Source organism: Papaver somniferum, chromosome 1 (genome assembly GCF_003573695.1).
Source record: "Papaver somniferum cultivar HN1 chromosome 1, ASM357369v1, whole genome shotgun sequence".
NCBI lineage: Eukaryota > Viridiplantae > Streptophyta > Magnoliopsida > Ranunculales > Papaveraceae > Papaver > Papaver somniferum.
Window position 1 is genome coordinate 83473918 of NC_039358.1, and position 20970 is coordinate 83494887.

Genomic DNA, 20970 nt, shown 5'->3' on the forward strand with positions numbered 1-20970 from the left:
ACAAGTCATACACATCCAACACCTCCACAATCTCAACACCTTCTTCGCTTCCCTCACTAAGATCAATCCCATCTCCTTCACTTTGTGACCGAAGCAAGTCTGGAACGACCATTTCTTGGTTTAGGACGGAGTTGTACAGATTGATTTCTCGAATCACAAGCACTCCCGTGCAGTGCATTTATTTAGGGTTTAGATTCATTTCTCATCCACACACCCCAAATTTCCAAAACCAGCAGAAATAGTTTTCACCCATAAACAATTGGCGACCACAGTGGGAGGTTAATCTCTCGGTTGTAAAGTCAATTTCTTCAATACCATTCGATCGGTTTCAAGATGGTTGGTCTTAGGACCGCCTCAACGGCCTCAAATCCTGGTGATTCCTCCAACGGAGATACCCCTCCTCCCAACGGCGTACCTGATGGTATAATCCGGAGACTTCCAACGTTGAGTGAACTAGCGCGGGTACAAGAGATTCATAAGAAGAACATGGAGATAATCAAGGAAGCGATAAATGGCATACTTGATCTCCTCGTCAAAATCACATCAGAGATGAGCGTTCCGGAGACTTCTACACCGGGGACTGGTCCCTCTCAAATCAACAGCTTTACTACGAACCAGAGACCAGTGGATCAGGAAGCGGCATCTCTAGTAGAAAGTTTGTGTGAACTTTTACACCTATCGAAGAATCAGCGGACGGAGACGTTTGCTGCAATTAACCAGATAGCCCTGGACGTACACCTGGCTCCTTCACGTCCAGAAGTCCTAAATGCATCGGAAACATCTGTAAATAACGTCACATTTACAGAGGACGACATGATGGCGGAGGAAGGTCACAACCGGGCCCTGCATGTTACCGCACACATCAAGGGTTCAGAGTTCAGGAGAGCCCTCATCGACACAGGAGCATCTTCGAATGTGATTACTCTCAAGACTCTCAGGGCATCCAAGGTTCGCCCATGCAAGATCGTACGACAGCCTACCACAATGACAGACTTTGAAGGAAACCATACCAGCACATACGGGTATGTCAATCTGAATTTATCAGTAGGGCCCGTTCAGTCAAAAGTGAAATTTGAAGTCATAGAGAAGGATCCAGACTATCATATGATACTAGGGAGACCGTGGCTTCATGACAATAGGGTCGTACCTTAAATGTATCACCAGTGCCTGAAGACCATGATGAATAAGGAAGTCATCCATATTCATGCATCATTGTCTCCTTACGCACCAATATGCGGAGTGGAACTGTTCGAGCCAAGGGAAACACCGCGGGAAGGATCAGACAAAGTCCTGTGCACCCTACTCCCCACGTGGGCGTCAATCCAGGAGGAGGACCGACTTACATCATTGAGGGCTATCCACCACGACGCACCTTTTCTGACCAGGCACTCTTCTTTATCCGGTGAAACCGCAACCCACGTCCACACCAAGAGGGAACGAGCTTTCGAGGCAATCCATGATCATAAGGGGAAAACAATATACCGACACCGCTGTTAGGAATTAGCAGAGGAGACTGGTACACAGTCTCTCCTCACAGATGAATACTTCAAGAACGATGGGCCACAAGAGAAGGTATTGGACGTTCCGCGACAGCTACAAGATGGCACCAACTCCCCAACTGACGAGCTCGAGACTGTTAACATAGGGAATGAAGAATCTCCCAGGCCTGTCTCTATCAGTTCGACTTTGTCCACAGACGAACAAGCGAGTCTTGTCCAACTTCTCAAGGAGTATCAAGATGTATTCGCCTGGACATATGAAGAAATGCCTGGTCTGGATGAAAAATTGGTCACCCATCATCTACATGTCATACCTGGATCCAAGCCGATCAAACAGTCTCCGAGGCAATTCAGACACGAAGTGGAAGAGCAAATCAAAAACGAAATTCAGAAGTTGCTAGCTGTCGGCTTCATCAAACCTATTCATCATCCGACCTGGTTAGCTAACGTGGTACCAGTAAAGAAGAAAAACGGACAGATCCAGTGCTGCGTAGATTTCAGAGACTTGAACAAGTGCTGCCCCAAGGACGATTTTCCTCTGCCCAACATCGATATGTTAGTGGACGCCACTAGTGGACACGGCATGTTCTCCTTCAGGGATGGTTACAGCGGCTACAATCATATACGGATGTATGAATAAGATGCAAGTAAGACATCCTTTCGAACCCCCATTGGAAATTTCTACTATATCGTTATGCCATTCGGTTTAAAGAACGCCGGTGCAACATATCAACGTGCTATGACGGCAATCTTCCACGACATGATGCATAAACAAGTAGAAGACTAAGTAGATGATATTGTGGTCAAGTCAAGAGCTCGAGCAGACCACACCGGAGTCTTACGGAAAGTATTCGAGAGGTGTCGAGAATACAAATTGAAGTTTAACCCTTTGAAATGCGCTTTCGGTGTCTCTTCCGGCAAATTTCTAGGATTCCAAGTAACTGCAGAAGGGATTAAGGTAGACCCGTCCAAGACTCAAGCCATCCTCACGATGCCGACTCCACGAACTGTGAAGGAACTCCAAAGCTTCATGGGAAAGGTGAACTACATTCGACGTGTTATACCTGGTCTGGCCCAACTTATTGCCTCATTCACCCCCTTTCTGAAGAAAGAAGCCAGCTTCGTATGGACCGCAACCCAACATGAAGCGTTTCTAAAGATTCAACGAATACTGTCATCTCCAGCCATCATGAAGTCTCCCGTCCAAGGGAATCCGCTTTGTCTCTACACCGCCTTCAGTGACACCGCCGTCGGGGCCTTGCTCGCTTAAGAAGAAAATGAGGGAATCGAACGTACCATATACTACTTCAGTCGAATATTAAGAGATGCTGAACTCAGATATCCCAAGGCGGAGAAAGCATGTTTTTCTCTAATCCATTCCATTCAGAAGTTCAGACATTACCTGTTATCCAACAAGGTGGTACTCATATCTAAATCTGACCCTGCGAAGTTATTACTTTCAAAATCGGTCCTGATGGGAAGGACGGCCAAGTGGCTTCTCAAAATGTCAGAGTTAGACATAACGTGTGCATCACCGAGAGATATCAAGGGTCAAGCAGTCGCAGACTTACTAGCAGCATTCCCTGGGGAAGGCACTACGGGACTACACGAGGATCTTCCTGGAGAATTTCCAGACATCTCCGTTGTCGAGGAAGAAGTGTGGCTATTGTATTTTGATGGCTCCGCCACTCCTAGAAATAACACCGGAGGAGCGGGCGTGGTCTTAGTATCCCCAACTGGGGAAGTATTCTCATACTCCTTCAAGCTGGACTTCCAATGCACCAACAACTCAGCGGAGTATGAATCCTTCCTCATAGGGTTGTCAATAGCCAAGCAAGTAGGAGTCACACGTCTGGAGATAAGAGGTGACTCCAAGTTACTGGTGAACTAGATGAATGGAGTATACGCATGGAAGGAAGTAACGCTAGCTCCATACCGGTCAGAAGCACAAAGGTTACTAAACTACTTTGTCGATGCAACCATAATCCATGTTGGTCGCAGATTGTCTAGCCACGCTGGGGTCCAAATTGAAGTTCGAAGGTTTGGAAGAAACCCTGAAAGTAAAGAGGAGAACCATAGAATCAACATGGCTGTCACAATACAAAGACACCAAGATTTGCGATTGGCGAACTCCGATCATTCAGGATCTCAGCAGCTCACTTTCCCAAGGAAAGGTCAGTCTCAAAACCCTGCAGAACTTCTTCATGCTTCATGGTATGTTATATCATCGAAACCCGGATGGTTCCCTATCGATATGTCTTGGGGATGATGAAGCACAACTACAGATTAACCGCGTTCATAATGAAATTTGTGGACAATCACTGGTGGTATCGCTTTACCGACGACTTCAACGCCTGGGCTATTATTGTCCAGAGATGGAGGCTCAATCCCGATTGCTTCAAAAGTCCTGCTCAAATTGTCAAGCACCGCCACACTAATTGGAGGTTTTTAGTGTGGACCACACTGGGACTGGAGAGAGCTGTACATTAGATATCTCTGCGAGGGGGAACTCCTGCTAGTCAAAAGGATGCTGTCAAGATAAAGCAAAAGGCCAAGCGGTTCATATTTCACGAAGGGATCTTATACCGCAAGAGCTTCGGAGGTGATATAATGAGGTGCCTGGCTGGGACAGAAATCCCGGTTATGCTGAAGGAAACGCACGAAGGGGAACATCAAAGGAAGATGAAACTGTTTCTCCAGATACACGAGAAATACTATTGGCCGACCATGGAGGACGATGCAGCTGCTTTTGTTCAAAGCTGTCACAAATGTCAAATTCATGGGAACCTTGTTCACGCGCCTTCCACCCCTTTACACTCTATAAGCAGTCCATGGCCATTTTACAGTTGGGGACTGGACATTTGGGAAAAATCAATCCGCCATCATTGAAGCAGCACGAATATATCATAACCACAACAAAATACTTCACTAAATGGGTGGAGGCCATTCCTCTGCGAGGAACTACAGGAGAAACAATTGCGGATTTCACTAAAGAGTATATCATTTGCCGTTTTGGTGTGCTTAAGCATATTATCACTGATAATGGCACTCCCTTCGTCAACAAACAGGTACGAGAGTTACTTGAAGAATATGAAATTAAGCAGGTCTACTCCACTGTCTACTACCCTCAAGGAGTCGGACAAGCTGAGAGTACCAACAAGACGTTGATCCGGATTATCAGTCGAACATTACATGATAATCATAGAGGATGGCACGACCAGCTACCAATGGCACTATGGGCATACCGGACGTCACCCCGAAGCTCCATTGGAGTTTCTCCATACTCACTTGTTTACGGTGCAGACGCAATTCTCCCAGCAGAGATCAAAATCCCATCAGCCAGGATTGCAGCCGCAACCGGGGTCCACTGGAACGAGGCTGAAGCATCTAACTCCAGAGTAGCTGAGTTAGACACTCTGGATTTCAGAAGAAGCAAAGCAGAGGAACGCATTCAAGTGTACAGGAATAGAATTTCCAGGGCGTATAACAAAACTGTGAAACCACGTGTTTTCAAAGTGGGAGATTTGGTCTTGAAGACGGCCAAGCACATCCAGCAAGACATGTCTGCACCAAAATAATGATTATTTTCAATAATGTTGTAGTAAAAGGTTCGTTGAGACTTGTGAAGGAAGATTTTTTTTAGACTTAATTTTTATAAATAAAAATAACAAACTCAATTAAAAAGTGTTGTAAAAATTATGGAGAGACCGGGGCTAGGATTCCACCATTGGTCGATATTAATGATTTAATAAAACAATAATTATGCAACTCAACATTCAAATTGATTCTAATAGTGTTGCCTAGACATGTAGATTTTCAAAAGAATAGATGTTAATCCAAGCATAGAATATCAAAACCCTAAAGCAAGCATATTCTATCAAGAGAAAATACACCTAACTAATTAAAATCATATAATCAAGTTTTAATTCAAAGCAAAAAATCATAATAGAGTTGTTATAATTAATTAAAAATAGAAATGTATCACTTTTACCGAAACAACGGCTTCCTCCATAGCCCCAAGGATTGGGGTCTAGCTCCGCATATTGGAAACGCACTCAGAATAATTTTTCATTGCTCAAAAGTGTTTACAAGTGATGAAATGGGAGAAAATAATGATTAAACCGGGTTTGCTCTAAACGATCCCCAAACTCTCCATCCCCTCACTGATACCCAAGACACTCTTATTTATACTGTGAAGCCAATCTTAGGTCAACAATCATCTCAATTACTCCAAAAGATCTTTGCAGTTAATGAAAGTATTTCACGGGAATATTTCCTCTCCATTTTCACACGTCTTCTGAGTTGCATGGTATATCCAAATCTTCTCATTTAATTGAGCCAAATAATGAAGAGAATATCTTCAATTAATTCCGTGAATAATTCCTTCCCTGTTTTCGAAAATATCCAAAAGTATATGATTTCCTTCCATTCAAGACACGAACAAAATCTTACTGTCATGGTAAGAAGATAATCATGTCTTAAAGACACAAATATCCCCATAATATCATGACCAGAATCTCACGCAGTTGAGATTTCTTTTCCCGCCAAATATATTTCTCGTGAACAAGAAGATGGGTGCCCCCTATCCGGTCCTGGGGCGCGAATAGCAGATGCCATGAGGGGTGTCTCTGATTAGCTGCTTGGGTGCAAATATCCTTTGGGTACCCCTTATCATTTGGGCGCCCCTTATCCAAAAGTGAGAGTCTGAATAACACGTTCCTTCCGGTGCTTTAGACGACTTTTCGAGCCGATTTTTCCAAGAAAGTTTATTTCCAAAAATACCTAAAAACACATAAAATACCATAATAAGTACAAAAATCGAGTAGCCACAATACATGAAATTAAGGACAATGTAGACACAAAAATGTGTCTATCAAATACCCCCAAACTTATTATTTTCTAGTCCTCGAGCAAAACTAATCTAGAAAATAAAATGACTACACTTAGCACGTGCAGCAAGCCGTTAAACCGGTAGGTGGCCCTAGCGGCGAAGTGTTGTCTCCGGAGGGTTTACCAGAGGTGTACCCACAAAACCTTTACTCCAGACCCTAGCTATCTACACATTACCTTGGAAGGCACTAAAGAATCTCCTTGGTTGGCATACAATCATTGACTATAGGAGGAAGTACCCTGATGCGAAATTCCAATTGTTGTACACGAGTTTGCACTCAAGCATACTAAAATTCATATAAAGTGACAGAGCTCTACTCAGATAGTTTCTGGACATCATAAACCGGAGTCAACCAATCACATGGATAGATTAAGAAGATGGATGTAGAGAAAAACGTAGATGATGTTAACTAAGGTGAATCTATCCTAATGGACTGAGATACTGGTCTGGACTAATATCAACATACCGTCATATACAAGGGAACCAGTGGTCGATAATCCTAACTCTAGGTCAACTCAGCTGGCATATACAAGGGTACCAGTGGTCGACTTTATTGTATTTATTCCGGTTGGTCTGGTGGTCTGGTCTCAAATTTTTTATTTTTTATTTTTTTATCTCAGTCACTCTATTTCACCCTAGCAATGGTAAAAAGAAAAAAAAAAGAACTTATCAGGATTCTTTCGATGTTTCCATCACGAGGATATGGTGAAACTACCATGTTTTCTTTTTTTTCTAACACCTGAGCTCTGTGGTTTTATGAATAGACTTTTCTAGATGTTTCCATATAATCATATTGGTTCCTCAACTCCTACAACCAAAATGCTTCCATCCACTTAGATTGGTTAGTGCCATCCTTAATAAACATAAATTTCTAGGCTTTGGAGTTTATTTATTGCAGCTAACAAAAAGTTTCTTCCCCACCCCCAAACTTAAATCTAACATTGTCCTCAATGTTCTAAAAATGAAATTAAAAGCATGAACAAGGAGAAACTGTTACCACTTGAGGAAAAGAAACAAGGAAGGATATTACCGTGTCGGATGAGCGCGGGTGCCTCCCAGTAAATGCTAAATTTAAAGTCTTTAACTAGACATCAAATACCTCAAAAAGGATTGTCACCTCCCAAAGTCGTATACCAATAGTCGAAAAAATTGTGGGTCCACAAGACCAAATAGAGCTAACACAAATATGAGACAACAACACTGGTTCATAAAAATGAAAAGAAGGAGAACATCCTCGTCTAAGGTTTCTGTCAAGACAACTGGGTTTATCTGGGTAGCATAATTGAGCTTCTTATGTGTATCTTGATAAATAGATTCATCCGAAAAACGGGTCTCTAATACCTGAGTTACCTCCTGGACATTATCAGGTGGATCGGGTTGCGGAGTCTGAATAGAATCAAGTGATATCTCAGATGCACAAAGCTCGAGTCCCAAGTTAGGGAATCTAATTAGGGATACATGACAATCATAAGAACCATCACTACCCCCAAACTTAGGGTTTTCACTCCTCACAGACAAACCTCTAACTATTTCTTCAATTTCCGGATTTTCAGAGTCCTTAAAATACTCAAGAGATTCTTCCAAAGATTGATCACACATCTGGTCTAAGAGAATGGTTTCCTCAAATTCATCTAAAGAATCTCCCAATAGAGTATCATGCCAATTATCCTGAACTAAATCCTGAACTAAAGAGCTAATCATATTCACTTCTTCTAATTCATTATTCTCAAAAGGTTGTCTAGTAACATTAAAGACATTTAGTTCAGTGTGGTCATATTACCAAAGGATATGTTCATAAGTACGGTTCTACAGTTGATGACAGCGTTAGCTGTGGCTAAAAATGGGCGACCTAAAATCACCAGGATTTGAGCACTTTGGTCCTGAACTGGCTGGGTGTCTAAAACAACAAAATCCACTGGATAAATAAAGTTATCAACCTCAATCAGAACATCCTCTATGACACCACGAGGGACTTTGACAGACCTATCAGCTAATTGTAGTGTCATTTTGGTCGGTTTCAACTTACCGAGACCTAGTCTAAAAAAAAAATATCTAAAAATAAATAAAAATGTCTCTCTTTTTTTTCCTCTCTCTTTTTTTTATTAAATAAAAAAAATCTTCTTCTTTCGCTCCTTTCGCTTTGCCTTTTACTCCAAGTCTTTATGTATTCACCAAAAGCTTTGGAAAAATATTCTTTCGCTCCAATTCCAAATTCTGTAAGGAAAAGACAAAAACCCAAAAACGTAAAGAATAAAAAATAAAATAAAACAAATAAAAACCTAAAAAAGAAAAAAAATCTAAAAACTCTAGCCTAAAGACAAGTTCGCGTCGGCGGCGCCAAAAATTAATGGTTATTTTCAATGATGTTGTAGTAAAAGGTTCGTTGAGACTTGTGAAGGAAGATTTTTTTTAGACTTAATTTTTATAAATAAAAATAACAAACTCAATTAAAAAGTGTTGTAAAAATTATGGAGAGACCGGGGCTAGGATTCCACCATTGGTCGATATTAGTGATTTAATAAAACAATAATTATGCAACTCAACATTCAAATTGATTCTAATAGTATTGCCTAGACATGTAGATTTTCGAAAGAATAGATGTTAATCCAAGCATAGAATATCAAAACCCTAAAGCAAGCATATTCTATCAAGAGAAAATACACCTAACTAATTAAAATCATATAATCAAGTTTTAATTCAAAGCAAAAATCATAATAGAGTTGTTATAATTAATTAAAAATATAAATGTATCACTTTTACCGAAACAACGGATTCCTCCATAGCCTAAAGGATTGGGGTCTAGCTCCGCATATTGAAAACACACTCAGAATAATTTTTCATTGCTTAAAAGTGTTTACAAGTGGTGAAATGGGAGAAAATAATGATTAAACCGGGTTTTCTCTAAACGATCCCCAAACTCTCCATCCCCTCACTGATACCCAAGACACTTTTATTTATACTGTGAAGCCAATCTTAGGTCGACAATCATCTCAATTACTCCAAAAGATCTTTGCAGTTAATGAAAGTACTTCACGGGAATATTTCCTCTCCATTTTCACACGTCTTCAGAGTTTTATGGTATATCCAAATTTTGTCATTTAATTGAGCCAAATAATGAAGAGAATATCTTCAATTAATTCCGTGAATAATTCCTTCCCTGTTTTCGAAAATATCCAAAAGTATACGATTTCCTTCCATTCAAGACACGAACAAAATCCTACTGTCATGGTAAAAAGATAACCATGTCTTAAATACACAAATATCCCCATAATATCATGACCAGAATCTCACACAGTTGAGATTTCTTTTCCCGCCAAATATCTTTCCCATGAAGAAGAATATGGGTGCCCCCTATCCGGTCCTGGGGTGCGAATAGAAGATGTCATGAGGGGTGTCTCTGATTAGCTGCTTGGGTGCAAATATCCTTTGGGTACCCCTTATCATTTGGGCGCCCCTTATCCAAAAGTGAGAGTCCGAATAACACGTTCCTTCCGGTGCTTTAAACGACTTTTCGAGCCGATTTTTCCAAGAATGTTTATTTCCAAAAATACCTAAAAACACATAAAATACCATAATAAGTACAAAAATCGAGTACCAACAATACATGAAATTAAGGACAACGTAGAAACAAAAATGTGTCTATCACAAAATTCTCACCGAAATGGGAAGGTCCTTATACAATCACTAAGGCTTACACTACCGGCTACTACAAGATCATCAAGGTGGACGGGGGCAAGTTAGAAGCAGTCATCAACGGAAAATGGCTCAAGGCATATCATGCATGATCATTGTCCGCTTCTGTCTCATGACACAACAATACATGCATTTATTTTCATTACACGTTCGAAATATCAATTTTGCATGAATGAAAAAACCCATTTTCACCAATCAAAAACCAATGCAATTTATTCCACAAAGATTTTCAGAAATCTTCTTGACATGAACATCACTAACAATAAGAGAATACAGCTGAATGCGGCTTAGAAGAGGCCATCCAGCAGGTTATAGTTCCTTGAGAGCATCATCTTCAACCTAGCTTGATATCTCTCTGTCCTATTCTTCAAGTTATGTACTGCCTACTCCACCTTCTCTGATTCAGCAGCCAGAGCCTTTTCTTCTTCCAAGATAGCCTTTGCAGCAGGAACTACGTTCGCAAGGATTACGGCTCGATCAACCTTGATGATGTCAAGACGCTGTCGTAGCCAACCCACATTGAATCCGATCGATTCACAGGTAGACACCATGTTCTCCCACTCTTCAAATTTTGATTCGGCAACGTTAAGGATGGAGATACCTTCCATCTCGGCAATCAGGGGAAGAAGTCAGTTCACCGTAGTAACCAAAGCATATGCACAGTGTTGAACTACATTCCTGGTTGCAATATGGCCATACCTCTTCCATACTTTTGTGTATAAAGGCACAAACTCCTTCCGCACCAAGAATCCGCCGATAGTTCGATAGCTGGAAGAAAGACATTTCATGTGAATATCAAATGGAAGACCTGCGTTGGGATATTCGTAAGACGAGATACCTAAATCTACATCATCGAGGTCAGCAGGGGTGGTTGTGTTTGAATTTGAAGGAAGAGGACGGGTCAAATCATCATCATCGACCACTTTCACATATGGGCGTCTCTGCAAAAAGGGGGGAGAATGAACTGGTACGTCCTTCCGGCGAGCACGAACAGGAGAGTCATCGCAAATCTGTTCATCTTGAACCTCAGATGGGCGTGCGCGTTTAACAGAAGATCCTGGGTGATACGAATAAAATGATTTGCTGTTGTTCGACATGTTGAACAGATAGAGTTTATGCAAGAAAATCCTATCAATGAATGGCGGTTTTAAACCCCGCATACATGTTGAAGAAAACCCTAAGAAAGACCGAATCAGCTACAGCAGAGCTTATCCTGAGGTCTCAACGCCGACCAAGTCGTGCTTTTCTCCCAAACCCTAGTTTGACCAGCTCCACCTGGCGATGTTTATGCGGTAAATATGTATTTACTCTAGCTTGGTCATTTTAGTATACAAATTTGTCACCATCGCGTGCCTACCCCACAATAGTGTAACCATTATGTGCTAGGCAGGGGACTTAATGTTGATGATGGATTTTCATTTAAGGCTAAAATTGTAAAAAGCCAAAAAATTATGCGCTGACATCCTGCAAAGGATAGAGGCACTGATAAGTGATGAATACTTCTCCACTTTAATAATTCATCCAGGTTGGAGCATGTAGCCACAATCTCTTATACCCTGTGAATTTATAGCGTTATCAATTAATACATGACTAGCCTTGTATTTCCTGTTCAGCTGAACTCTCATTATTAGTGCGCCATGACAATTGAGTGTTGCTCTCAGCAGAGTAACATGAACCTCCAAACGTTGATAATGAGGTATGCACGAAATACTCGTACAGGCTACATCTCTCAGTGTGTTATACTATCCCGATTAAACATATTTGAATCTGGACTATCCATATCAGTCTCAGAAACAATCACGGCCACATAAGTCGGTCGCACGATTTAACCAGCCTAGACGGTCCTCAGCAGGAGGAGGCTACTACATTAATGACCACCAACAGGACCACTTATGCCCTGGTCGGTCGAATACCTACCATGCCTCCAAAACTACCACCGAACACCAGCCTGAAGTTGGATGTCCAGACTGGTATGGAGCAGCTTGGAGGAATCGTACAAACAAAGGCCGCCTATGGCAGACTCAAGTTCATCACGTCCGTCGAACTTCACCGGCATGGTTGGACGGCATGGATCAGCCCAAATCCTGTCGAACAAGAGTCGTGGTATACACCGCAGACCTTCTTCCTACCTGCATGACCGACTCTTCCTTAACCTGACCAGATTGCAATATACGTTTGTCCGAAGTTGTGTCAGCGTGAAGAATTGAGGGTCGCAGGAAATTCCACTAAAGGTCCCAAATTGATCACGACCATCCAATTTCACCGGCATGATTGGATGGCTTAGATCGGACCCATAGCCACCAGGCAGGTATTGGCGCGCTCACCACCGGCCCAACGTGGGCCCCACATGGTCGGCCTCCCCAAAAGTGAAGCGTGGCTTGCCAATTCGTCCATCCAAAGCAGTGTGGACGTGAAACCCCAATTAGGGTTTGCGGCACATCAGATGTGTCGCAAATGAGTCTCAACCATCCATCTTCGCAGGCGTAGATGGAGGGTGTAGATGTAGATTCAAAGGGACCGGAGCATGTCAACACAATCACCGTGAGCCCGCCTACATACATAACTAATCGGTAAAGACCAACTATGGTTGGTTGTCTTGATTTGTGCGCCCAAACTAGGCATGGCCACGCGTTTTCAACTGCAAATCGATCTCGACCACTCAACTTTGCCGGACAAATTGAGTGGCTTAGATCACATCTTTACGGTACAGTAAGGTACGGACGTGTACACTGGCCTGCCGACTGTACGCCTGACTGATCGGCCAAGACCGACCATGGTTGGTCGTCTCGAAACGCGCGCCCGAAGTAGGCACGACGTGCGGTCTTCAATTCCTTTGCGGCATGAGATTTCTGTCGCAAATCAATCTCAGTCGCTCCTCTTTTCCAGACGAATTGAGTGGCTTAGATCGCATCTCCATGGGACAGTGAGGTACAAACACCTACAACAGCATGTCGTCTACCCGCATGCCCAACCGGCCCTGCCAAAAACATGTCCCATGCTTGTATTCGACCAAAATAAAGGTTGGTGTTAGAGCACCTCCTAAACCCTAATCCCACGGTCGCAGATGTGGGTCGCAAGCCATCTCGTCCGTCCAACTTCACCAGCTTGGACGGACATCCTAAGACAGGAGTTAGGCGACCAGAGAGGCATCACCACGATCACCTTCCACCACTCTTCCACACAAAGTGATCGGCCAAGTCAGGACTTACCTGTAGAGCCTCTAAACGATCACTCGAAGATGGATGGACGTGATGCTATTTTAAGATGCTTAATCCGCGACTTACTCCGTTAAGCCTTAAAACATCGATGCTTCACACATGTTGAATATATTTGATGCATTACCTGCATAAAATACACACGATACTTCACAAGTATCGACTTCCTAAATAACTTAGTTATTTAATCTAGCATCACATGCTACTTTTTGTGGGTCCCACGATCCACACATTCGAGATATCAAACATGTCACAAACTGGGGGATACTTACTGGGGCATTGGTCTGGTGGTTTACAGCGTGCAGCGCACAATGCACCATCACAAGAATGTGTCAGGAATACATGGACGGTTAGTGATGATGGGAGAATTGGGAAGACTGATCGTGGGACCCACAAAAACATCCCATATTGATGGACAGGCAAAAAACCTTGGTACTCAGAATATCTTGATCAGAAATCAGAAGAAAGTTATCCTTGACTATGCAAAGGCTCGTCATTATGCTTGCACTATTGATCGAAAAGTCAACGTTCTAACTTTTGAACATGGTGTCTCTACGGTCAACAGGGTCAAGGATATCAGTGACTCTTACTTTGATGCATCATTTCAGAGGTATGAAATCATCAAGGAAAACTGAGTCTTATATGCATAGTAAGTCTTCTTTGGATTAGTCGGAAGAATAACTAGTGCTTTGAGTAGCGATGATTGTGACTACACATATCTATTTTTGTTTTCATCTTCTTATGTTATTTTTTAGGTTTATTGGTATTAAATTCTAAAAATATTTGGAGGATGATGTTTATTGCAGTATTATAATGGTTTGTGATATTGCAATATTTTTATGGGATATGTATTGTTTACATCCGTGAACTTGAAGGTCCCATTTTGCAGTCAAAAATAAAGTCGTTCATGAATCGGTATTCGTATTGATGAAAGGACGAATAGACTTTTGACATATACAAAAGTTATGCATGTGCAATCATGTATTTGATGGAAAATAGGATAAGATCTTTTGTTCAACAAGGATAAAGTCTATTATGTCATTATGATGGAAAATAGAATAGATCCTTATATGTTATCCACGGTATTGATCTTCATTGATCCATTTTGTTATGTTTTACCGTGAAGGCTCCATTGTGTGTCTTATGTTGATCACCTTACAACTAAGTCGATTTACCTTGGCTTTGTTGGTTGTTCCATAAATTGCTATATGTCGAGCATTAGAAACTAAATTAATCAACTAGTTTGGTTATTTAGTTAGTACTCCATAAGTCTTCTTTCTTATGTTGAGTACATGTACGGTTAAGGTTTTCATATTCTATGATGAACTTAGTCGGGGTTCCATAAGTTCTCTTATGTTGAGACCAAAATAATTAAATTGATTACTTCGGTGATTAGTTTGGTTGTTTGTATTCCAATTAGATTAATTATAGGTTCTCTTGTAATTAATCTAGTTGAGTTTTCATATATTCCACAAGTTCTTGTGTTGAATATATGAAAGGCTACACTATCATGTTCTTTGGTTAATGTAGTCATATATTTCTTAAGGTTTTCCTTATGTTGAGTATTTGAACGGTTAAGTTAGTCATCTCCATATGATTGACGTAGTCGTAGCTCTGTGAGTTTACTTATGTTGAGCACTTTCAATTAAATTGATCACTTTTGTGGTTTGATTTAGTTGCATATTCCAATTGAATTAATCATGGGTTTACTTGTGGTTAATTAGGTTGATCTTTGGATATAGAAAATCATTCCTATGGTTTTTGGTGTCCAATAAAAAATCATTCTTTTCTTTCGAAATTAAGGTCGCTCTTTTTGTTCTCTCGGGAAAGACATCAAATGGGGGAGAGTTCTTTTGAACTTGTGCTTAATGGTAATATCTTGCGGGGAGTGCGGCTGTGGAATTTTACAGGGGTTATCTTGTATCTTAAAACTCCTTGATGAATGTTGTTAGCTTCGGCTATTAGATTGCATCTAAATTAAGTTGGTATGTATTTTTTCTTTTGGTCATGAAATGTCTCTTGTGGAAATTTTATTATGATCTCATTCTTGTACCTTTGCCAATTTTATTGACAAAAAGGGGGAGAAATATTATAGTTGACACTACAAATACATATGGTTTTCGGATCATTGTGTAGGGGGAGTGGTTTCCATGATCGAGATGGAGTATTGACTAAGGGGGAGTGATACATATCACCGTAGTGTTATTGTTAAAGTCGTGATACAATTGGACTTTGATGTTATATAATAATACTATGACACTGTATAATAATGATCGAGAATCTCGATTTCTCTCATTGTTATAGCTACGGATCTTCAACAACGATGGTGCTAAACTTACAACCTTTGGGATCATTGGAGTACTTGGAAGGATGAAGATTTCAAGGAACGTTGAAGATTAGACTATGGAATAGGATCCACTAAAGTTTATCTTTTTTGTATTCCATATGTATTAATAGTTTTGTCACTAAAATTGACAAAGGGGGAGATTGTTAGAGCACAGCTCGGTCAACCTCGCATGCGTTGCTATCTCAAGCATGTTTTTCAATGTTAGTGATCAAAACTATGTCTTAATTTCTAGCCTACATAGCTAAGTCTCGGACTAGGATAGAAAAGTGTAGTTGAGCTCAATGACTTCATGGCGATTCATCATACAACGACGAAGATCTATACAAGGAACCGTGGAACTTTGTCAACAAAAAGGTATGTGGAGACTTGAACTTATCTATCACTCAAAAGTCTATCTCTTCTATCTCCTACTTCTTATGAGACAAAAATCATATGCTATATAGACTAGATCATACACATTTGACATTTCGAGCTGAGCATTCATTGCTTATCTTTTATCTTGAAATCGTGTGTTGGTAAAGCGTTTCGCTTTGATCAAGTTTATCTTCACCTATTGACGAAAGTCATGAAAAGTCTCAATCACTTTGAGAATTTCTCTGACGTGAATCGGTTTGTGAATAACGGCTACATAGCATCCTCTGAGAATGTCTCAATGATTGAGATGAGAGTTTATATTACATAACCATGTATTCCTTGAACCGAAGTTTTAGAACTTTGTTGATCAAGAGAAATCGGGAGGATTGTGGAATTGGCTTGCCAAGTCCGCGAACTGTCAGAATTTCTCGACCGAGAATTTCTGCTGGATTTTCCAAAACTCGTTTGTGTGCTAAGTCCGTGAACTCAGTTCGCGAACCCAGTCCACGAACTGGCGGAAGTTCTCTTTCCGGGAATTTCTGCTGAGTTTGGAAAACTCAACCGATTAACTTAAGTCCGCGAACTTGTTTGTGAACTTAAGAGGTTATGATCTAAAGATGTGCTCTGAACATGAAACATTAAATTACTAAAGAATGCTTTATGCAAACCGTGGCTATAATGTTCATGAGCCGATTCAATCGAATCGAATCATCTTTGTTTCAATTGTGTCTTGTGTAGTTACATAAGATCTCATAGCAATTGAACAACTCTTTAACTAGTTCATTTGAGTCAATTGAACTAGTTATGGTGAAGAAGAACAAGGTTAATATGAAATGCTCATATGGTTAACCTTTTGGGTTACTATATTGAACCAACATACACGTACACGTTTGGGCATGGTTTTCACGAACCCAGTAAACGTCTACCCAAGGGTGTGTGACAAGCTAAGTTTTCGATCTAACGGTTGAGAAATATTAGCTTGAATCTAAATCAGGTTTTCATCTAACGGTGAATAAGGATTGCTTTGTAACTAACGCAAAACCCTGATTTGAAGGCTATATAAAGGAGACATCTAGCATTTTGCAAAACTAATCCCCACACGTTTGTGTGCTACTAGTGCGCTCGCTAGAGTCGATCTCCATTAACCTTTGATTTTCTTCTCTAAAATAAAGTTAACGACTTAGAGCTGGCAAACGGGCGGGCCGGGGATGGCTTGTTACGGGTTACACGGGTTAAAACCCGCGGGTTGATATTCTTCACGGGTGGTCATTTCTTTAACCCGCACCCGTAACGGGTTAAACCTGCGGGTTCACGGGTTAACCCTTTTATGGTGAGTCAACTCGCCAGAAACCGATTTGACAGAGTTTCCTCTGATTTATGAATCAATCCAATCAACAGATTCAACATTCACATACTCACATTGACAGTTTCAGCCTGTCACACGCCAAAATTTACAATCCAATGCCGATAGAATGAAGAACAAACAAATAATGGCAATCACAAAAACTTTGTATCATTTAAATTATAAAATCTTCTGCTCTCGAAGAAGAACCCCTAAAATTTTGATCTAAATGAAAGCTCATGCACAGGCTTCTGTTATTCTCCCAAACCATGACCTGCGAAAAAAAAAGTGTAATAAAGATCAGAATTATACCATGGGAAATGTTTTGTACATCTGATGTCCATATTCATATAACAAATTATTATGCCAGTTGTTCTCAGCTTTTGTTTCTCGCATCATTAAACTTTCGCACCATCAAAAGAAACCTAAGTTACATTTTACATGAGATATTGATAAATGCATGGCAATGATTTCATGTTGATTCATGAAGGATAGTAGTTATCATGTCCTTCCGCGGAGAAAGTTTTGCCTTACAAAATGATTCCACATAGAGTGAATAACCTGGGAAAGATTCATCAAACACATCTCGTAGTTATTAAATGAAAAACACAGACACATTATAGGACTTTTAAATTTAAAACGAAAGTCTTTTCACTCTAAGGTGTACATTTCCAGATGCGTAGACTTCAGCTTGCAAGCTCAAGCAGAAGTGAACTTCGCCATTTTTAATCCAATCCATGACTGGATTAGTCTATGCATTCAGTTTTATCAAACAAAAAACTCAGATAGTGATGTGGTAAGGATTTGGCAATTAATAACTGGAAAAACACAACTAATAAACATGGCCGAATGAAGCAGAATTTACCTGATTACCCGACAACAACTTACTTTGGAAATTTAAGTGGGTGAGCTATGATTTGAGTTTAGTCCTCTTTTGCTAATCTTTAAACTAATTGGTTAAGCTTAAGTCAGCGTGAAGGGATCTATAGACAAAACTGAGTCTGCATAATCAATCCTACACACCTTTCTAAGCAAATTGTTTTAAGCTTGAAAAATGGTGCCTTGCTGTTCCACTAAGTCAAAAAAATAAAAAAGCAAAAAATAGAATCAAAATACTACATGAAGAGTCATCAATTTGTAACTCATCAGTATTCTCATAGTTAATTTGTTACCTTCAAACTGACATAGGTTCCTCGGTGCACTCCAGCAACCATCTCCATACTAACTGATTCCTCTCTGCAAAATAAAAAGACAGAGGCAGTATTGAATTGCACCACAAAAACACAAAATAAAAGAACTGTGAAAAAAAAACAAAATAGAATCAGAAAATTTATTAAAATCCATACCTCTGTGCCTAAGCACCTTCGGTGAAATGTGTAAGAAACCCAATATTATGTTAAACTTTCGAGTTTTCAGCTGAATTTGTCTGGCAAAGTAACATTGAAGCTTTTTCCATTGCTGTGGAAAAAGAAAACCAAGAGAGTAAGAGTTATGTATACTCAAAAGACAGTTAAAAAAATTAGAGAAAAAGAAATTCACGTGTCTGTGTCTCCGATGGCTATTGGGGTTTCTCCATATCTTAGTTATTTATCATTTTCAACACAAATCGATATAACAGTAAAAGAGATACAATGAAATCTATGGCAAACAAAAAAGAACACCCAAATTTCAAAACTCAAAACTCATTTAAATAGGGTTACCTTAAGCAGTATGGTTTTAGCACAAAAATGTTCCAGGATGTTTTTTCCTGTTGAATCCAAATCAGAAATATCAACCATCAAAACCACTTCCCGTGAACATCTCCAATTGTTGTTGTAGAAAAAAACTCGACATAACCCATCATGAATTCATCATCAGATCTCAGATCACGCTTTTACAAATCGAAATCTCTGATTTCTCTTGATTCAAACTTGACAGCCGCAAGGCCCGCAACAGCTGCTCATCTCTCACTTGCACTGCAAAAAGAAAAAATAAACATCAACATGATTCAACAATATCAAATCTGCAACCCTGTAGTATAAGGAAATAAAAAGGATAATAATTGATATGAGAAGGAACGGAGAATGAAGGAGATAACAAACCCTGAGAGAGATAAAGACCTAGCTTCCAGATAATCGTGCCAAATGATTCATTGTTTATCCGAGATTCAATTCACAACTGAAGATCGCAGAAGAAGGGAAGGAGGCAAGGAGAAGAAGAAGAAAAGAGAGAGGTAAAAAAGAAAGATATCTCTTCATTTAGTTTTAGGGTTTCGCCTTTTATACCTTAATCGTGTGGATGTGATTAACCCTAGATAATCCGACGGACAGGATTATATAAAAATTACTAATTAGTTATTGTGGACGGGTTTACGGGTTGTACCCGCGGTTTCACGGGCCGGGACGGGTTAACCCGTTTATTCACAAGCCGGCATTTCTCTAACCCGAACCCGGCTTGTTTAGAAACCAGCCGAGCCGGGTTCGGGTTTTTACGGGCCGGGCACGGGTTAACTCGTGGGTTTCAGCTTGTTTGCCAGCTCTATAACGACTTAAAGACTTCATTGGGATTGTGAATCCAGACCGATACTACTTTATCGTAGTTGTGTGGTCTGATCTTGCATATTTTATCGTACGAGTACAATCGATTGATTGGCTTGAGATCGTGAGAGTTCTCCGATAGGCAAGATAAAGAAGCCACAAACATCTTCGTCTCACTGTTTGTGATTCCTCGACAATCCGCTTGTGTAGTCAAGAAGGATTGTAGAGAGGTGTTTGATTCATCTAGGATGTTCTTCGGGAATATAAGACCAGATTATCAATTGGTTCCTGTTCACCTTGATTTCATATCAAAATACGGAACAAAACCTAGGGTTTATCTGTGGGAGACATATTCATCCTTTGATAGACTTTTCTGTGTGAGACAGATCTGTTTATTATCAAGTATGTGATTTTGGGTTGCAACAACTCTTGGTTGTGGGTGAGATCAGCTAAGGGCATCAAGTGCGCAGTATCCTACTGGGATCAGAGGCGTAGGAGTACAACTGTACCTTGGATTAGTGGGAGACTGATTGGGGTTCAACTATAGTCTAGTCTGAAGTTAGTTTGCAGTAGTCTAGTGTCTGTAGCGGCTTAATACAGTGTGTATTCAATCTGGACTAGGTCGCGGGGTTTTCTGCATTTGCGGTTTCCTCGTTAACAAAATTTCTGGTGTCTGTGTTATTTCTTTTCCGCATTATATTTTATATAATTGAAATAATACAGGTTGTGCGTTTATGATCATCAATTGGAAATCCAACCTTTGGTTGTTGATTGATATTGATTGATCTTTGGAAATTGGTCTTTGGTACCGTCCAAGTATTCCTTGTATTTGATAAAGACTCGCTATTGTTTTTAGCTTGAGTAAAAGTCAAATCAAGAGAGATATATTAACTCCTTGAGATACTTTTATCTAGATTGAGTCTGACTGTCTAGTTGATTCTCTAGCAAAGTATTTCGGAGTTAGTCCATACAGATTGCTAAGCTAAATATTGGGTGGTGTTGTTAGACCCCCGCCTTTTCAATTGGTATCAGAGCAGGCAAACACGTTCAAGACCTCATCAGTCTGTGTTTGTAGCAATCTGAGTCTGTGGACAGGATCTCATATGCATACCC